Genomic DNA, 18,966 nt, shown 5'->3' on the forward strand with positions numbered 1-18,966 from the left:
TCATCGAAACTCCGCTCCTTGTACCAATCACGACTTATCTCAAGGAAACCCAGACAAGCAATGGCAGCTACAAGGAGACTGGAGAAAACACCCTGCCAAGCTGTGAACTTTGACCCCCGCCCAGTCTGTGCATCCCAGGCACCCTGCCAACCCTGCGCGAGACCTCGCAGCTGGAGATCACTGGGGTGAATCAGAGTGACACTAACGATAACACCTAGGCGTGAAGCGGGGTGCTCCCAGACCAAGTGCTTAATTTGAGCCGGGGTTGCAGAAAGAGAAAGGGAGCAGAGGGGGGGAGGGGAGGAGGTAGCCGATGGAAAGGCAGTGACAATGGATTAAAATATGAGAGATGAAAAGCAACCTCAAGTGGAACAGAGGGGCGGGAAGCACGGGTGATGGATGGCGACGTCCTTCATTCCCTCGTGTAGGCTGGCTCTGGTGTTGGCAGGGTCGTTGGTGAGGGAGAGGATCAGCTGGGTGTCGTCGGCGTATGAGATGATGTTAAGGTTGTGTTAGCGTGCGATGGCTGCGAGGGGGCTCATGTAGACGTTGAAGAGGGTGGGGCTGAGCGAGGATCCCTGAGGTACGCCGCAGATGACTTCGGTGGCCGCGGATCGGAATGGGGGGAGGCGGACTCTCTGGGTTCTTCTGGCGAGGAACGAGGTGATCCACTCCAGTGCTTTCCCTTGGATTCCGATGTTGCTGAGGCGCTGTATTAGAGTGCGGTGGCAGACTGTGTCGAATGCTGCAGAGAGGTCCAGGAGGATGAGGGCAGCTGTTTCCCCGTTGTCAAGCAGGGATCTGATGTCGTCTGTGGCTGCGATGAGGGCGGTCTCGGTGCTGTGGTTGGCTCGGAAACCGGACTGTGAGGGGTCGAGGGATTTGTTCGTCTCGAGGAAGGTGGTGAGCTGTATGTTGGCGGTATTCTCGATGACTTTGGCAGGAAAAGGGAGGAGCGAGATGGGGCGGAAGTTCTTGAGGTTGGTGGGGTCCGCTGTCGGTTTCTTCAGGAGGGCGCTGAGCTCGGCATGCTTCCAGCTCTCCGGGAAGGTGGCGGTGTTGAAGGAGATGTTGATGATGTTCCGGAGTTGGGGTGCAATGATGGAGTCGGCCTTGTTGAAGACGTGGTGGGAGCAGGGGTCGGTTGGGGATCCGGAGTGGATGGTGTTCATCGTGCGGGTGGTGTCTTCGGTGCTGACCGGGGTCCAGTTGCAGAGGGTGGTGGTGGGGGGTGTTGTTTCGGTAGTTGGGTGCGTCGAAGCTGTTGTGTATGTCGGCGATCTTGCGGTGGAAGAAGGAGGCGAGTGAGTCGTACAGGTCTTGCGAGGGTGTGATCTTGTTGTTTCCGGCGCTGGGGTTGGAGAGCTCTTTGACGATGCTGAAGAGTTCCTTGCTGTTGTGGGTGTTGTTGTCCAGCTGTTCTTTGAATGTTGTCCTTTTGGTGGTGCGGATCAGCTGGTGGTGTGTGCGGGTGGCGTTCTTGAGGGCGGTCATGTTTTCTGTGGTCTGGTCGTGGCGCCAGGCTTTTTCGAGGGTGCGGCAGTTTTTCTTGGATGTTTTGAGTTCGTTGGTGAACCACGAGGCTTTTTTGCTGCCGTGTCTGCTGGGAGGGTTCTTAAGTGGTGCGAGGTCGTCGGCGCAGTTGATGAGCCACTGTGTGAAGATGCGGGCTGCTTCATAGGGTCCGTTGTGTTGGTGGGAGGGTTCTGGCTGAGGGAGATGGTGAGCTGGTCGGCGGTGATCTTGCTCCAGCTCCTGCGGGGAACCTGTTGCGGGTGGTGGTGGGTCGTGGTTCTCTTGAAGCTGAAGTGGACGCAGCTGTGATCAGTCCAGTGAAGTGGCTGAAGGAGATGTGCTTGCTGGAGGAGAAGACGGGGTCAAGCGTGTGGCCGGCGTAGTGGGTGGGGGTGTTCACCAGTTGCTTGAGTCCAAGGTTGGCGAGGTTGTCCAGCAGGGTAGTGGTGTTGCTGTCGTTGTTGTTCTCCAGGTGGAAGGTGAGGTCCCCTAGGAGGATGTTGTCAGAGGAGGCGAAGGCATGCGGGCTGATGAAGTCTGCGATGGCTTCGCTGAATTGTGTGCGTGGTCCCGGGGTTCTGTAGATGAGAGTGCCTCTGAGGGTGGTCTTGGGGTCGGTGTGTATCTGGAAGTGGAGGTGCTCGGCGGCGGTGAGGGTGTCGACGGAGTTGGTCATGATGCGGATGGTGTTCCTGTGGACGAAGGCAATGCCTCCTCCGGTCTGGTTGACGCGGTCATTCCGGGTGATCTTGTATCCGTCCGGGATGGCTATGGCGATGTCGGGGGCTGAGGAGGCGTTCATCCATGTTTCCGTGAGGAAGGCGACATCTGGAGATGTTTTGTCGAGCAGGTTCCAGAGTTCGACGGCGTGTCTGTGGACGGAGCGGGTGTTGAGCAGGATGCACTTGAGGTGGTTGTTGCTGGTGCCTGGCCTTTCGGATGCGGTGATGGTCCGGAGGCAGGTGAACTTGCAGGCTTGGCAGGTGAAGGGTCCGTGGGTGTGTTTCGGTGTGGCTCGGTAGCAGGCGGGGTTCCGGTCGGGTTTGAGTGCGTTGAGGGTGGCGGATTCATGCGTCCGTCGTGTTGGCTGGCATCTTCGGGGGCCAGGAGTCTTGGCGCTGGGCGCGGTCCAGGCGTGGACGGGCGTAGACGGGCTTGCCTTTGGCGTGCCTTCGGCGCACGAATGGCGCGCCTGCTGCGCGTGTCCGCTGCGCGCGTCCGCTGCGCTTCCGCGTGGCGACCTCCATAAATGTCGAAGTGGGAGGGAGGAGCAGCTGGGAGGCGGGAGCGGGGTGGCCAATGGGCGGTCGAGGGGGGGTACAGAAGAGAAAAGGGGGCGGGCTGCAGGGGAGCAGCGGCGGGGAGCGGGGAGGGGAAGAACGGCGGGAAACAGACACGGGGAACAGGGACTATGAAAATACGACAACACAAAGGAACTGGCACAACAATACTGGGCACAATAAAAGTACAACAGAACCTGGCACTCAGCTGGCGAGAGTGCGGGAGACACGGGCACAGGTGTGATCCACGCTGCTCTGGAGCGGACAGCAGCTGAGGGCTCACGGCAGCAGAGGGGGCAGGAGTCTTGGGCACCGACGGGGGGGAGCCGCGCGGTGTGTGGAGCGACCGGCCCTGCAGGGGTCAGAAATGTTACTGATGATAAGCCAATCCCGGTGCCCATACTAAACAGTAACTCTGCATTTTGTGTACAAGGAACAGGACATATCCCGGTAGGAGACAGCCGGTGCAATTACACCTATCGATTACGTACCTTTAGTAGTCCGCCATTAATAACACCTCCGAATGTTTATTTTGTTTGTGGAGAGAACGCATATACTTGGCTTCCCCGGGGGTGGATGGGTCATTGTTATTTATCCTTCCTGTATCCACCTGTGTATATAGCTCCCTCAAATTATCATAAGGATCATCGGTTAGATGGACAAGGGTCACTAATAAAACGCGATCAAAGAGAATTGGACATGTCTGAAGTAGATCAAGCTGATACCCCGGAGCAGCATTTCGTTGATATTGTAAAGGGGGTGTTTCCTATCTGGGGACCCATAATAACCAGTAAAGAGGTGAGACAATTATCCAGAGTAGTTGAAAGAGTCATTATTACTACTGCCGGTATATTGACCAATATGACTGTAGAGCTTAAAGCTACGAGACTCGCCTCTCTTCAGAATCGTATGGTGCTAGACGTCATCTTGGCAGATCGAGGAGGAGCTTTCCGGGTCATCGGTAGCTCCTGTTGTGTATATATTCCTGACTCCGCCCCCTCTGTCCATTTAGCCATTCAGAAATTACACCGGTTAGCAGCAGAAATACATGCTGATACAGGAAGTTGGTCCCTCTCCGGCTGGTTTTGGGGCCTACTGTCTGCCTGGGGATCGAAGATCTTAATGGTACTAGAAGGTATAGTGGGTGTCCTTTTCACTTGTTGCTTATGTATACATTGTGGGCCTGCCTGTTGTTCCTATTGCGCCAGGAGAGTATCCTCTGCCCTGGTACCGTCACCCTTGATGAAGGAAAAATCTCAGATGGTACAACAGGAAATTCGTGATTTGATGCAGATAGACAAGGGTATCTTTGAGGATTAATTTAGCTACATCCCGCTAAAAGGGCGGTTCTGTGGTACAGAATTCCCTTTTCTTGCTTGCTAACATGATAATTATTAGCCTGGTGTAGCTGCATACACGTTTATTCATAGTTATGTACCATTTAATGTTAATAACGGAAAGTAGCCTTTGTTTCTTCTTATAAGTTAAGTTGCACAGTAGTTAGAGAAACCACACTAACGCCATTTTTACATTTGTCGAATCGGGCCTGAGTAGTGATCACGTGTTGTTTTCCCTGTTACCCAGCAAGTCCCAATTAGTTGAGTTACAAGACAGCTGAATTTGTGATGTTTTCTCTGCTCTAAGGCCCAAGGTTGCATCTGGTTTTAGAGGTGATAAGCACATTCTTGCCGGCGCCGGGCTGTTACTCCCATGTACCGAGACGAAAGGGATTTACCCTTTCTGACCTTCCCCATAATAGCAGAAACAGACTTCTGAGCAGGCTTTGTGTGCCTTATATTGTCCTTCCTTAAGATCCTGTACCTATTGGTAGGCTGACAAATATGGTTATTTCATGTAATGTAACTATGGTATAAATGACTTGTCTCATGTATAAACCGTCAGTCTTCTCGGCTCACTGACTTGGTGTGGACGAGGGGGCTCATCTGCGCAGAGTCTTTTTGTTAATAAACGATTACCTTTTCTTCACTGCCAACTGACCGGTTATTTGGTGATAGTTATTGGGCTATTGGTAAGTGTGGCCCTTCATGATATTTTTCCAGTACAACAACATGTCACTCCTCAACTCTACTCTCAATTCTAATCAAAACTGGATGTTAGCTCATCAACTCATTCGGAATCCTTCCAAAACTGAATTCCTCCTCCTCTCTACCTCGCTCTCTCCTCCTCCGGTTGGATGAATAACCTGAATTTACTGAACAATAAACCTATCGTTGTCGACAGCGCTAAATCCCTTGGTGTCATTCTCGACAAAAAGCTCAATCTACTCTCCCACATCAATTCCATTCCAAAGAATGCTCGATACCAACTGCGTCTTCTCTGAGGGATTGGACGTTTCCTTTCTGAACGAGACCTAAAAACCTTGGTCCAATCACTGGTTCTCTCAAGATTGGACTATTACAATTAGCTACTTGCTGGCCTCCCCAAATCTCACCTTTCCTCTCTTAAATCCGTACTCCACTCAGCGGTTCGTTTTGTCTTTGGGGCCGAAAAGAAGTGACCACATCACACCCATACTTTTTTCTCTTCGTTGGCTTCCCATTGAAGGAAGATCAATCTTCAAGACTGTCTGTATTACCCACAAAGCTTTGCACACTTCCTCCCCTCGATACCTGGCGAATAAACTGAAAATCTCTGGAGGCTCTAGAGCATCTCGTAATGCGGAAAAGTTACTGCTTGAGCCCCCCACCCTCAAAAGGGAAAGATTGATGGCTTAATCCTTCTCAGGCAATGCGGTGAGAATCTCGAACTCGCTTCCTCCACTACTCCGTACCACCTCCTCTACCCAGAGCTTCAAAGCTGACCTCAAATCTCTTCTCTTCCAAAGACACTTCCAGAACTAATACACCCCTTTTCATGCCTCTCAAGGAAGTTCTTGCAATGTTGTAAATAAGTAACCTGTGCCTGTACGATCCTAATCCTAGGGTGCCTTTTGACTTTTGTGTGACTGCCATCTACTGTTTTATTTTACTTTTTCTTCTTGCTTGTTGTATTTTGTAACTTGTAAGTATGTAAATTTCCTCATGTAACGGTCTTGGTTCTAATGTAAAGCGCTCTGACACCTTTGGGTAAAGTCTGTGCTCTATAAAACGGCATTAAATAAATAAATAGCTAAATAAATGTTTAAAAAAGTGAGGCGCTGAAAGAGCCAGTGATGGAAACAAAGAGCTCTCGCCTCAGGGGGGGACAACTACTGGAGCAGGGCTTGGATGGGGTGTGGTCTTCAGGCTCTAAACCCCTGGGGTGACGGAGAAGGGGTACCTCTGGACTCTGAACCCCTGTGAGGGGCGTCCTGGGACCTCTGGGCTCTAAATCCCTGTGAGGGGCAGCTGGGGGGTCCGACCTCCATGTGCTAAACCTCTGGGGGGAGGTGCTCTAAACCCCTGGGGGTGATGAGGAAGGGGTACCTCTGGGCTCTGAACACTTGTGAGGGACAGCCGGGGGTCCACTGGGCTCTACATCCCTGTGAGGGGCAGGCGGGGTGTCCTCTGAGCTGTAAACCCCTGTGAGGGGCGTCCGGGGGTCCTCTGGGCTCTAAATCCCTGTGAGGGGCGTCCGGGGGTCCACTGGGCTCTAAATCCCTGTGAGGGGCGTCCGGGGGTCCTCTGGGTTGTAAACCCCTGTGAGGGGCGTCCGGGGGGGGCTGTCTGGGCTCTAAATCCCTGTCAAGGGCATCCGGGGGTCCTCTGGGCTGTAAACCCCTGTGAGGGGCGTCTGGGGGGGCTGTCTGGGCTCTACATCCCTGTGAGGGGCATCCGGGGGTCCTCTGGGCTCTAAACCCCTGTGAGGGGCGTCTGGGGGGGCTGTCTGGGCTGTAAACCCCTGTGAGGGGCGTCCGGGGGGTCCTCTGGGCTCTACATCCCTGTGTGGGGCGGGCGGGGTGTCCTCTGAGCTGTAAACCCCTGTGAGGGGCGTCCGGGGGTCCTCTGGTCTATACATCCCTGTGAGGGGCGGGCGGGGTGTCCTTTGGGCTGTAAACCCCTGTGAGGGGTGTCCGGGGGTCCTCTGGGCTCTAAACCCCTGTGAGGGGCATCCGGGGGTCCTCCAGGCGCTAAACCCCTGAGGGGAGGTGCTCTTAACCCCTGGGGGTGGGAGAGGAGCTCTGGGCACTTAGCCCCTTGGGGGCGGCCATGGGGCCTCAGGCTCCTGCCCTCTGTTGAGCCTGCCCCTGCTCCCAACAGGGTCTGTGCTATGAAGCCCCTGTACAGAGAGGCATTCTGGGGCAGGTGCCTGGACGCCAGGCACCCAAGGTACCCTTGGTTTATTTATGCATATGGTTCCCCTCTGGGTCACACGGTCCTGTCTGCTCCCTGGTATACTAGCAGAAGTTTGGGAGGGCAAGGCATCACCTAGGGTGGTTCCAACAGAGGTAGAAGGTCCAGGGGTGCCAGGTCTATATCTTGCTTCGTAAGTTCTAACGTAACAAAGGAACTGTATTCGAAGCTCTGGACCATAAGAGCTAGGGTGGTGACTGACTGAATGCGATGGACATTCTCTGACAAGTGCTGTACACAGATAACTGGGTGAGAGGAAGTAAGGCAGGCTTGATAACTCTTACCTCCACCCGCATTGGCACTCCTTGTCAGGAGTAGCTTGTCGAAGGTCTTGCTCTTCAGCCAGGCAAAGTTAACATTGAACCAACACCAAACTAATTGTTTTAGGTCATCCTGGGCGCATATATATGAAGGGCTGTGTGAGGCAGGTACTGCGGATACTAGGTCACCCTCCGAGTTGCAGACTCAGCAGGATATGTTAACAGGTGGAGCGATGGGAATCCCAAGGCATTTAAGGGGACAGCCGGTCGTAAGCCACCCTGGGAGGGGTGGTGTAATTGTGCAGGCACTGGAATAGCTTCTGTAGAAGCAGCGGCCCGGGAGGTGGCGGGGTGTCTCCCCTCTCACCACTGGGGTCTGACAGCTGGGAGGCACTGATTTGACTTTCCAGGGTAGGAGGGTCCTGCTGCCAGAATTGAATTCCCTGGGTGTAATTATGCATCAATCCGTGAACAGAGGGGTTTTGGTTTTATCAGGCTAAGTCCACAGGAAGTTGAAAAAGGACGGGGGCACCTGTCCAGGAGGGGCATGCTGGCCTCTGGTCCAGTATGGGCTTGGACTTGTTTTGCTGGTCCTGGGAGAGGCCCGGGAATCAGCAGGATTTAGGTAAAGATGCCTACCTTGGTGGGGGGCCCTGGTTGTGACGGTGGCCACCCCCAGAGCTGTGGAGGAGTTACAGGGCGATCCAGAGACTGCAAGGTACAGAAGGGTACTACATGCAACAGCACAACAAGGGTGCTAAACCAAGGATACCCAGGGATGGCTTAGCGGGTCCCCTGGAAGTACGACGGCGCCCCGTTAGTCCTAAGGGCAGTTGTGGGGCAGAGCAACTGGGGGCTGCCTGGAACGCTCCGCCCCCCTTTTGGGGGGGCGTGAGGTAGGGCATGGACTAACGGTCCACGAATGGGAGTGGTGGCCCCTTACAAAATTGGTGAGCACCGATTGGCTAAGGCCACAATGTAATTTGGCTCATCAGGCGGGCAGGCAGCATAGGGCTGGCCTGCCCTTGGATCGCCCGTAAGATAACCCACCATGTTGGCACATTTGTTATGCAAATAAACCTGCAGCAATTTTCTCCAATAAAAAGGTGTTGTCTGGTTTATTTATGTATTTTGCTGTGCGAAAACTGAGAAGGTGTCTTGTGGTTTATTTAGGTATGTTTCTTTATGAGAACTAAGAAGTGTTGCCGATATTGGCACTATGCCCTCTGTTCAGCCTGCCTCTGCTCCCCAGCAGGGTCTTTGCTGTGAAGCCCCTGTACAGAGAGACATTCTGGGGCAGGGCCTGGGTGCCCTTCATCCTCGGTACCCCTGGTGAGGTGGGTGAAGATGGACCCCCCCACTATAGCCCCTGATGGTGACTCTCCCTGCCCCCCTGTCTGTCCGTGAGGCTGGAGGTCTCGGCCAGTCTGCGTGAGGTAGGCACAGGTGCACGTGCCCTGTGCGTGAGCGCGTCCCCTGCGCACTCAGCTGATCCCGCCACACTTCGTGGCTCTTTATAGCAGGCAAAGGTTGAACCCTCGGAGTTTCATGGCCAGACCCAGGCAGGGGGCCAAAGGCAGCAGCTGAGAGAGTATTTATCACCCAGTCATCGAAACTCCGCTCCTTGTACCAATCACGACTTATCTCAAGGAAACCCAGACAAGCACTGGCAGCTACAAGGAGACTGGAGAAAACACCCTGCCAAGCTGTGAACTTTGACCCCCGCCCAGTCTGTGCATCCCAGGCACCCTGCCAACCCTGCGCGAGGCCTCGCAGCTGGAGATCACTGGGGTGAATCAAAGTGACACTAACGGTAACACCTAGGCGTGAAGCGGGGTGCTCCCAGACCAAGTGCTTAATTTGAGCCGGGGTTGCAGAACGAGAAAGGGAGCAGAGGGGGGGAGGGGAGGAGGTAGCCGATGGAAAGGCAGTGACAATGGATTAAAATATGAGAGATGAAAAGCAACCTCAAGTGGAACAGAGGGGCGGGAAGCACGGGTGATGGATGGCGACGTCCTTCATTCCCTCGTGTAGGCTGGCTCTGGTGTTGGCAGGGTCGTTGGTGAGGGAGAGGATCAGCTGGGTGCCGTCGGCGTATGAGATGATGTTAAGGTTGTGTTAGCGTGCGATGGCTGCGAGGGGGCTCATGTAGACGTTGAAGAGGGTGGGGCTGAGCGAGGATCCTTGAGGTACGCCGCAGATGACTTCGGTGGCCGCGGATCGGAACGGGGGGAGGCGGACTCTCTGGGTTCTTCTGGCGAGGAACGAGGTGATCCACTCCAGTGCTTTCCCTTGGATTCCGATGTTGCTGAGGCGCTGTATTAGAGTGCGGTGGCAGACTGTGTCGAATGCTGCAGAGAGGTCCAGGAGGATGAGGGCAGCTGTTTCCCCGTTGTCAAGCAGGGATCTGATGTCGTCTGTGGCTGCGATGAGGGCGGTCTCGGTGCTGTGGTTGGCTCGGAAACCGGACTGTGAGGGGTCGAGGGATTTGTTCGTCTCGAGGAAGGCGGTGAGCTGTATGTTGGCGGTATTCTCGATGACTTTGGCAGGAAAAGGGAGGAGCGAGATGGGGCGGAAGTTCTTGAGGTTGGTGGGGTCCGCTGTCGGTTTCTTCAGGAGGGCGCTGAGCTCGGCATGCTTCCAGCTCTCCGGGAAGGTGGCGGTGTTGAAGGAGATGTTGATGATGTTCCGGAGTTGGGGTGCAATGATGGAGTCGGCCTTGTTGAAGACGTGGTGGGAGCAGGGGTCGGTTGGGGATCCGGAGTGGATGGTGTTCATCGTGCGGGTGGTGTCTTCGGTGCTGACCGGGGTCCAGTTGCAGAGGGTGGTGGTGGGGGCGTTGTTTCGGTAGTTGGGTGCGTCGAAGCTGTTGTGTATGTCGGCGATCTTGCGGTGGAAGAAGGAGGTGAGTGAGTCGTACAGGTCTTGCGAGGGTGTGATCTTGTTGTTTCCGGCGCTGGGGTTGGAGAGCTCTTTGACGATGCTGAAGAGTTCCTTGCTGTTGTGGGTGTTGTTGTCCAGCCGTTCTTTGAATGTTGTCCTTTTGGTGGTGCGGATCAGCTGGTGGTGTGTGCGGGTGGCATTCTTGAGGGCGGTCATGTTTTCTGTGGTCTGGTCGTGGCGCCAGGCTTTTTCGAGGGTGCGGCAGTTTTTCTTGGATGTTTTGAGTTCGTTGGTGAACCACGAGGCTTTTTTGCTGCCGTGTCTGCTGGGAGGGTTCTTAAGTGGTGCGAGGTCGTCGGCGCAGTTGATGAGCCACTGTGTGAAGATGCGGGCTGCTTCATAGGGTCCGTTGTGTTGGTGGGAGGGTTCTGGCTGAGGGAGGTGGTGAGCTGGTCGGCGGTGATCTTGCTCCAGCTCCTGCGGGGAACCTGTTGCGGGTGGTGGTGGGTCGTGGTTCTCTTGAAGCTGAAGTGGACGCAGCTGTGATCAGTCCAGTGAAGTGGCTGAAGGAGATGTGCTTGCTGGAGGAGAAGACGGGGTCAAGCGTGTGGCCGGCGTAGTGGGTGGGGGTGTTCACCAGTTGCTTGAGTCCAAGGTTGGCGAGGTTGTCCAGCAGGGTAGTGGTGTTGCTGTCGTTGTTGTTCTCCAGGTGGAAGGTGAGGTCCCCTAGGAGGATGTTGTCAGAGGAGGCAAAGGCGTACGGGCTGATGAAGTCTGCGATGGCTTCGCTGAATTGTGTGCGTGGTCCCGGGGTTCTGTAGATGAGAGTGCCTCTGAGGGTCGTCTTGGGGTCGGTGTGTATCTGGAAGTGGAGGTGCTCGGCGGCGGTGAGGGTGTCGACGGAGTTGGTCGTGATGCGGATGGTGTTCCTGTGGACGAAGGCAATGCCTCCTCCGGTCTGGTTGACGCGGTCATTCCGGGTGATCTTGTATCCGTCCGGGATGGCTATGGCGATGTCGGGGGCTGAGGAGGCGTTCATCCATGTTTCCGTGAGGAAGGCGACATCTGGAGATGTTTTGTCGAGCCGGTTCCAGAGTTCGACGGCGTGTCTGTGGACGGAGCGGGTGTTGAGCAGGATGCACTTGAGGTGGTTGTTGCTGGTGCCTGGCCTTTCGGATGCGGTGATGGTCCGGAGGCAGGTGAACTTGCAGGCTTGGCAGGTGAAGGGTCCGTGGGTGTGTTTCGGTGTGGCTCGGTAGCAGGCGGGGTTCCGGTCGGGTTTGAGTGCGTTGAGGGTGGCGGAGTCATGCGTCCGTCGTGTTGGCTGGCATCTTCGGGGGCCAGGAGTCTTGGCGCTGGGCGCGGTCCAGGCGTGGACGGGCGTAGACGGGCTTGCCTTTGGCGTGCCTTCGGCGCACGAATGGCGCGCCTGCTGCGCGTGTCCGCTGCGCGCGTCCGCTGCGCTTCCGCGCGGCGACCTCCATAAATGTCGAAGTGGGAGGGAGGAGCAGCTGGGAGGCGGGAGCGGGGTGGCCAATGGGCGGTCGAGGGGGGGTACCGAAGAGAAAAGGGGGCGGGCTGCAGGGGAGCAGCGGCGGGGAGCGGGGAGGGGAAGAACGGCGGGAAACAGACACGGGGAACAGGGACTATGAAAATACGACAACACAAAGGAACTGGCACAACAATACTGGGCACAATAAAAGTACAACAGAACCTGGCACTCAGCTGGCGAGAGTGCGGGAGACACGGGCACAGGTGTGATCCACGCTGCTCTGGAGCGGACAGCAGCTGAGAGCTCACGGCAGCAGAGGGGGCAGGAGTCTTGGGCACCGACGGGGGGGAGCCGCGCGGTGTGTGGAGCGACCGGCCCTGCAGGGGTCAGAAATGTTACTGATGATAAGCCAATCCCGGTGCCCATACTAAACAGTAACTCTGCATTTTGTGTACAAGGAACAGGACATATCCCGGTAGGAGACAGCCGGTGCAATTACACCTATCGATTACGTACCTTTAGTAGTCCGCCATTAATAACACCTCCGAATGTTTATTTTGTTTGTGGAGAGAACGCATATACTTGGCTTCCCCGGGGGTGGATGGGTCATTGTTATTTATCCTTCCTGTATCCACCTGTGTATATAGCTCCCTCAAATTATCATAAGGATCATCGGTTAGATGGACAAGGGTCACTAATAAAACGCGATAAAAGAGAATTGGACTTGTCTGAAGTAGATCAAGCTGATACCCCGGAGCAGCATTTCGTTGATATTGTAAAGGGGGTGTTTCCTATCTGGGGACCCATAATAACCAGTAAAGAGGTGAGACAATTATCCAGAGTAGTTGAAAGAGTCATTATTACTACTGCCGGTATATTGACCAATATGACTGTAGAGCTTAAAGCTACGAGACTCGCCTCTCTTCAGAATCGTATGGTGCTAGACGTCATCTTGGCAGATCGAGGAGGAGCTTTCCGGGTCATCGGTAGCTCCTGTTGTGTATATATTCCTGACTCCGCCCCCTCTGTCCATTTAGCCATTCAGAAATTACACCGGTTAGCAGCAGAAATACATGCTGATACAGGAAGTTGGTCCCTCTCCGGCTGGTTTTGGGGCCTACTGTCTGCCTGGGGATCGAAGATCTTAATGGTACTAGAAGGTATAGTGGGTGTCCTTTTCACTTGTTGCTTATGTATACATTGTGGGCCTGCCTGTTGTTCCTATTGCGCCAGGAGAGTATCCTCTGCCCTGGTACCGTCACCCTTGATGAAGGAAAAATCTCAGATGGTACAACAGGAAATTCGTGATTTGATGCAGATAGACAAGGGTATCTTTGAGGATTAATTTAGCTACATCCCGCTAAAAGGGCGGTTCTGTGGTACAGAATTCCCTTTTCTTGCTTGCTAACATGATAATTATTAGTCTGGTGTAGCTGCATACACGTTTATTCATAGTTATGTACCATTTAATGTTAATAACGGAAAGTAGCCTTTGTTTCTTCTTATAAGTTAAGTTGCACAGTAGTTAGAGAAACCACACTAACGCCATTTTTACATTTGTCGAATCGGGCCTGAGTAGTGATCACGTGTTGTTTTCCCTGTTACCCAGCAAGTCCCAATTAGTTGAGTTACAAGACAGCTGAATTTGTGATGTTTTCTCTGCTCTAAGGCCCAAGGTTGCATCTGGTTTTAGAGGTGATAAGCACATTCTTGCCGGCGCCGGGCTGTTACTCCCATGTACCGAGACGAAAGGGATTTACCCTTTCTGACCTTCCCCATAATAGCAGAAACAGACTTCTGAGCAGGCTTTGTGTGCCTTATATTGTCCTTCCTTAAGATCCTGTACCTATTGGTAGGCTGACAAATATGGTTATTTCATGTAATGTAACTATGGTATAAATGACTTGTCTCATGTATAAACCGTCAGTCTTCTCGGCTCACTGACTTGGTGTGGACGAGGGGGCTCATCTGCGCAGAGTCTTTTTGTTAATAAACGATTACCTTTTCTTCACTGCCAACTGACTGGTTATTTGGTGATAGTTATTGGGCTATTGGTAAGTGTGGCCCTTCTCGATATTTTTCCAGTACAACAACATGTCAATCCTCAACTCTACTCTCAATTCTATTCAAAACTGGATGTTAGCTCATCAACTCATTCGGAATCCTTCCAAAACTGAATTCCTCCTCCTCTCTACCTCGCTCTCTCCTCCTCCGGTTGGATGAATAACCTGAATTTACTGAACAATAAACCTATCGTTGTCGACAGCGCTAAATCCCTTGGTGTCATTCTCGACAAAAAGCTCAATCTACTCTCCCACATCAATTCCATTCCAAAGAATGCTCGATACCAACTGCGTCTTCTCTGAGGGATTGGACGTTTCCTTTCTGAACGAGACCTAAAAACCTTGGTCCAATCACTGGTTCTCTCAAGATTGGACTATTACAATTAGCTACTTGCTGGCCTCCCCAAATCTCACCTTTCCTCTCTTAAATCCATACTCCACTCAGCGGCTCGTTTTGTCTTTGGGGCCGAAAAGAAGTGACCACATCACACCCATACTTTTTTCTCTTCGATGGCTTCTCATTGAAGGAAGATCAATCTTCAAGACTGTCTGTATTACCCACAAAGCTTTGCACACTTCCTCCCCTCGATACCTGGCGAATAAACTGAAAATCTCTGGAGGCTCTAGAGCATCTCGTAATGCGGAAAAGTTACTGCTTGAGCCCCCCACCCTCAAAAGGGAAAGATTGATGGCTTAATCCTTCTCAGGCAATGCGGTGAGAATCTGGAACTCGCTTCCTCCACTACTCCGTACCACCTCCTCTACCCAGAGCTTCAAAGCTGACCTCAAATCTCTTCTCTTCCAAAGACACTTCCAGAACTAATACACCCCTTTTCATGCCTCTCAAGGAAGTTCTTGCAATGTTGTAAATAAGTAACCTGTGCCTGTACGATCCTAATCCTAGTGTGCCTTTTGACTTTTGTGTGACTGCCATCTATCGTTTTATTTTACTTTTTCTTCTTGCTTGTTGTATTTTGTAACTTGTAAGTATGTAAATTTCCTCATGTAACGGTCTTGGTTCTAATATAAAGCGCTCTGACACCTTTGGGTAAAGTCTGTGCTCTATAAAACGGCATTAAATAAATAAATAGCTAAATAAATGTTTAAAAAAGTGAGGCGCTGAAAGAGCCAGTGATGGAAACAAAGAGCTCTCGCCTCAGGGGGGGACAACTACTGGAGCAGGGCTTGGATGGGGTGTGGTCTTCAGGCTCTAAACCCCTGGGGTGACGGAGAAGGGGTACCTCTGGACTCTGAACCCCTGTGAGGGGCGTCCTGGGACCTCTGGGCTCTAAATCCCTGTGAGGGGCAGCTGGGGGGTCTGACCTCCATGTGCTAAACCTCTGGGGGGAGGTGCTCTAAACCCCTGGGGGTGATGAGGAAGGGGTACCTCTGGGCTCTGAACACTTGTGAGGGACAGCCGGGGGTCCACTGGGCTCTACATCCCTGTGAGGGGCGGGCGGGGTGTCCTCTGAGCTGTAAACCCCTGTGAGGGGCGTTCGGGGGTCCTCTGGGCTCTAAATCCCTGTGAGGGGCGTCCGGGGGTCCACTGGGCTCTAAATCCCTGTGAGGGGCGTCCGGGGGTCCTCTGGGTTGTAAACCCCTGTGAGGGGCGTCCGGGGGGGGCTGTCTGGGCTCTACATCCCTGTGAAGGGCATCCGGGGGTCCTCTGGGCTATAAACCCCTGTGAGGGGCGTCTGGGGGGGCTGTCTGGGCTCTACATCCCTGTGAGGGGCATCCGGGGGTCCTCTGGGCTCTAAACCCCTGTGAGGGGCGTCTGGGGGGGCTGTCTGGGCTGTAAACCCCTGTGAGGGGCGTCCGGGTGGTCCTCTGGGCTCTACATCCCTGTGTGGGGCGGGCGGGGTGTCCTCTGAGCTGTAAACCCCTGTGAGGGGCGTCCGGGGGTCCTCTGGTCTATACATCCCTGTGAGGGGCGGGCGGCGTGTCCTTTGGGCTGTAAACCCCTGTGAGGGGTGTCCGGGGGTCCTCTGGGCTCTAAACCCCTGTGAGGGGCATCCGGGGGTCCTCCAGGCGCTAAACCCCTGAGGGGAGGTGCTCTTAACCCCTGGGGGTGGGAGAGGAGCTCTGGGTACTTAGCCCCTTGGGGGCGGCCATGGGGCCTCAGGCTCCTGCCCTCTGTTGAGCCTGCCCCTGCTCCCAACAGGGTCTGTGCTATGAAGCCCCTGTACAGAGAGGCATTCTGGGGCAGGTGCCTGGACGCCAGGCACCCAAGGTACCCTTGGTTTATTTATGCATATGGTTCCCCTCTGGGTCACACGGTCCTGTCTGCTCCCTGGTATACTAGCAGAAGTTTGGGAGGGCAAGGCATCACCTAGGGTGGTTCCAACAGAGGTAGAAGGTCCAGGGGTGCCAGGTCTATATCTTGCTTCGTAAGTTCTAACGTAACAAAGGAACTGTATTCGAAGCTCTGGACCATAAGAGCTAGGGTGGTGACTGACTGAATGCGATGGACATTCTCTGACAAGTGCTGTACACAGATAACTGGGTGAGAGGAAGTAAGGCAGGCTTGATAACTCTTACCTCCACCCGCATTGGCACTCCTTGTCAGGAGTAGCTTGTCGAAGGTCTTGCTCTTCAGCCAGGCAAAGTTAACATTGAACCAACACCAAACTAATTGTTTTAGGTCATCCTGGGCGCATATATATGAAGGGCTGTGTGAGGCAGGTACTGCGGATACTAGGTCACCCTCCGAGTTGCAGACTCAGCAGGATATGTTAACAGGTGGAGCAATGGGAATCCCAAGGCATTTAAGGGGACAGCCGGTCGTAAGCCACCCTGGGAGGGGTGGTGTAATTGTGCAGGCACTGGAATAGCTTCTGTAGAAGCAGCGGCCCGGGAGGTGGCGGGGTGTCTCCCCTCTCACCACTGGGGTCTGACAGCTGGGAGGCACTGATTTGACTTTCCAGGGTAGGAGGGTCCTGCTGCCAGAATTGAATTTCCCTGGGTGTAATTATGCATCAATCCGTGAACAGAGGGGTTTTGGTTTTATCAGGCTAAGTCCACAGGAAGTTGAAAAAGGACGGGGGCACCTGTCCAGGAGGGGCATGCTGGCCTCTGGTCCAGTATGGGCTTGGACTTGTTTTGCTGGTCCTGGGAGAGGCCCGGGAATCAGCAGGATTTAGGTAAAGATGCCTACCTTGGTGGGGGGCCCTGGTTGTGACGGTGGCCACCCCCAGAGCTGTGGAGGAGTTACAGGGCGATCCAGAGTCTGCAAGGTACAGAAGGGTACCACATGCAACAGCACAACAAGGGTGCTAAACCAAGGATACCCAGGGATGGCTTAGCGGGTCCCCTGGAAGTACGACGGCGCCCCGTTAGTCCTAAGGGCAGTTGTGGGGCAGAGCAACTGGGGGCTGCCTGGAACGCTCCGCCCCCCTTTTGGGGGGGCGTGAGGTAGGGCATGGACTAACGGTCCACGAATGGGAGTGGTGGCCCCTCACAAAATTGGTAAGCACCGATTGGCTAAGGCCACAATGTAATTTGGCTCATCAGGCGGGCAGGCAGCATAGGGCTGGCCTGCCCTTGGATCGCCCGTAAGATAACCCACCATGTTGGCACATTTGTTATGCAAATAAACCTGCAGCAATTTTCTCCAATAAAAAGGTGGTGTGTGGTTTATTTATGTATTTTGCTGTGCGAAAACTGAGAAGGTGTCTTGTGGTTTATTTAGGTATGTTTCTTTATGAGAACTAAGAAGTGTTGCCGATATTGGCACTATGCCCTCTGTTCAGCCTGCCTCTGCTCCCCAGCAGGGTCTTTGCTGTGAAGCCCCTGTACAGAGAGACATTCTGGGGCAGGGCCTGGGCGCCCTTCATCCTCGGTACCCCTGGTGAGGTGGGTGAAGATGGACCCCCCCACTATAGCCCCTGATGGTGACTCTCCCTGCCCCCCTGTCTGTCCGTGAGGCTGGAGGTCTCGGCCAGTCTGCGTGAGGTAGGCACAGGTGCACGTGCCCTGTGCGTGAGCGCGTCCCCTGCGCACTCAGCTGATCCCGCCACACTTCGTGGCTCTTTATAGCAGGCAAAGGTTGAACCCTCGGAGTTTCATGGCCAGACCCAGGCAGGGGGCCAAAGGCAGCAGCTGAGAGAGTATTTATCACCCAGTCATCGAAACTCCGCTCCTTGTACCAATCACGACTTATCTCAAGGAAACCCAGACAAGCACTGGCAGCTACAAGGAGACTGGAGAAAACACCCTGCCAAGCTGTGAACTTTGACCCCCGCCCAGTCTGTGCATCCCAGGCACCCTGCCAACCCTGCGCGAGACCTCGTAGCTGGAGATCACTGGGGTGAATCAGAGTGACACTAACGGTAACACCTAGGCGTGAAGCGGGGTGCTCCCAGACCAAGTGCTTAATTTGAGCCGGGGTTGCAGAACGAGAAAGGGAGCAGAGGGGGGAGGGGAGGAGGTAGCCGATGGAAAGGCAGTGACAATGGATTAAAATATGAGAGATGAAAAGCAACCTCAAGTGGAACAGAGGGGCGGGAAGCACGGGTGATGGATGGCGACGTCCTTCATTCCCTCGTGTAGGCTGGCTCTGGTGTTAGCAGGGTCGTTGGTGAGGGAGAGGATCAGCTGGGTGTCGTCGGCGTATGAGATGATGTTAAGGTTGTGTTAGCGTGCGATGGCTGCGAGGGGGCTCATGTAGACGTTGAAGAGGGTGGGGCTGAGCGAGGATCCTTGAGGTACGCCGCAGATGACTTCGGTGGCCGCGGATCGGAACGGGGGGAGGTGGACTCTCTGGGTTCTTCTGGCGAGGAACGAGGTGATCCACTCCAGTGCTTTCCCTAGGATTCCGATGTTGCTGAGGCGCTGTATTAGAGTGCGGTGGCAGACTGTGTCGAATGCTGCAGAGAGGTCCAGGAGGATGAGGGCAGCTGTTTCCCCGTTGTCAAGCAGGGATCTGATGTCGTCTGTGGCTGCGATGAGGGCGGTCTCGGTGCTGTGGTTGGCTCGGAAACCGGACTGTGAGGGGTCGAGGGATTTGTTCGTCTCGAGGAAGGCGGTGAGCTGTATGTTGGCGGTATTCTCGATGACTTTGGCAGGAAAAGGGAGGAGCGAGATGGGGCGGAAGTTCTTGAGGTTGGTGGGGTCCGCTGTCGGTTTCTTCAGGAGGGCGCTGAGCTCGGCATGCTTCCAGCTCTCCGGGAAGGTGGCGGTGTT

The sequence above is a fragment of the Lissotriton helveticus genome, chromosome 10 (genome assembly GCF_964261635.1).
Source record: "Lissotriton helveticus chromosome 10, aLisHel1.1, whole genome shotgun sequence".
NCBI lineage: Eukaryota > Metazoa > Chordata > Amphibia > Caudata > Salamandridae > Lissotriton > Lissotriton helveticus.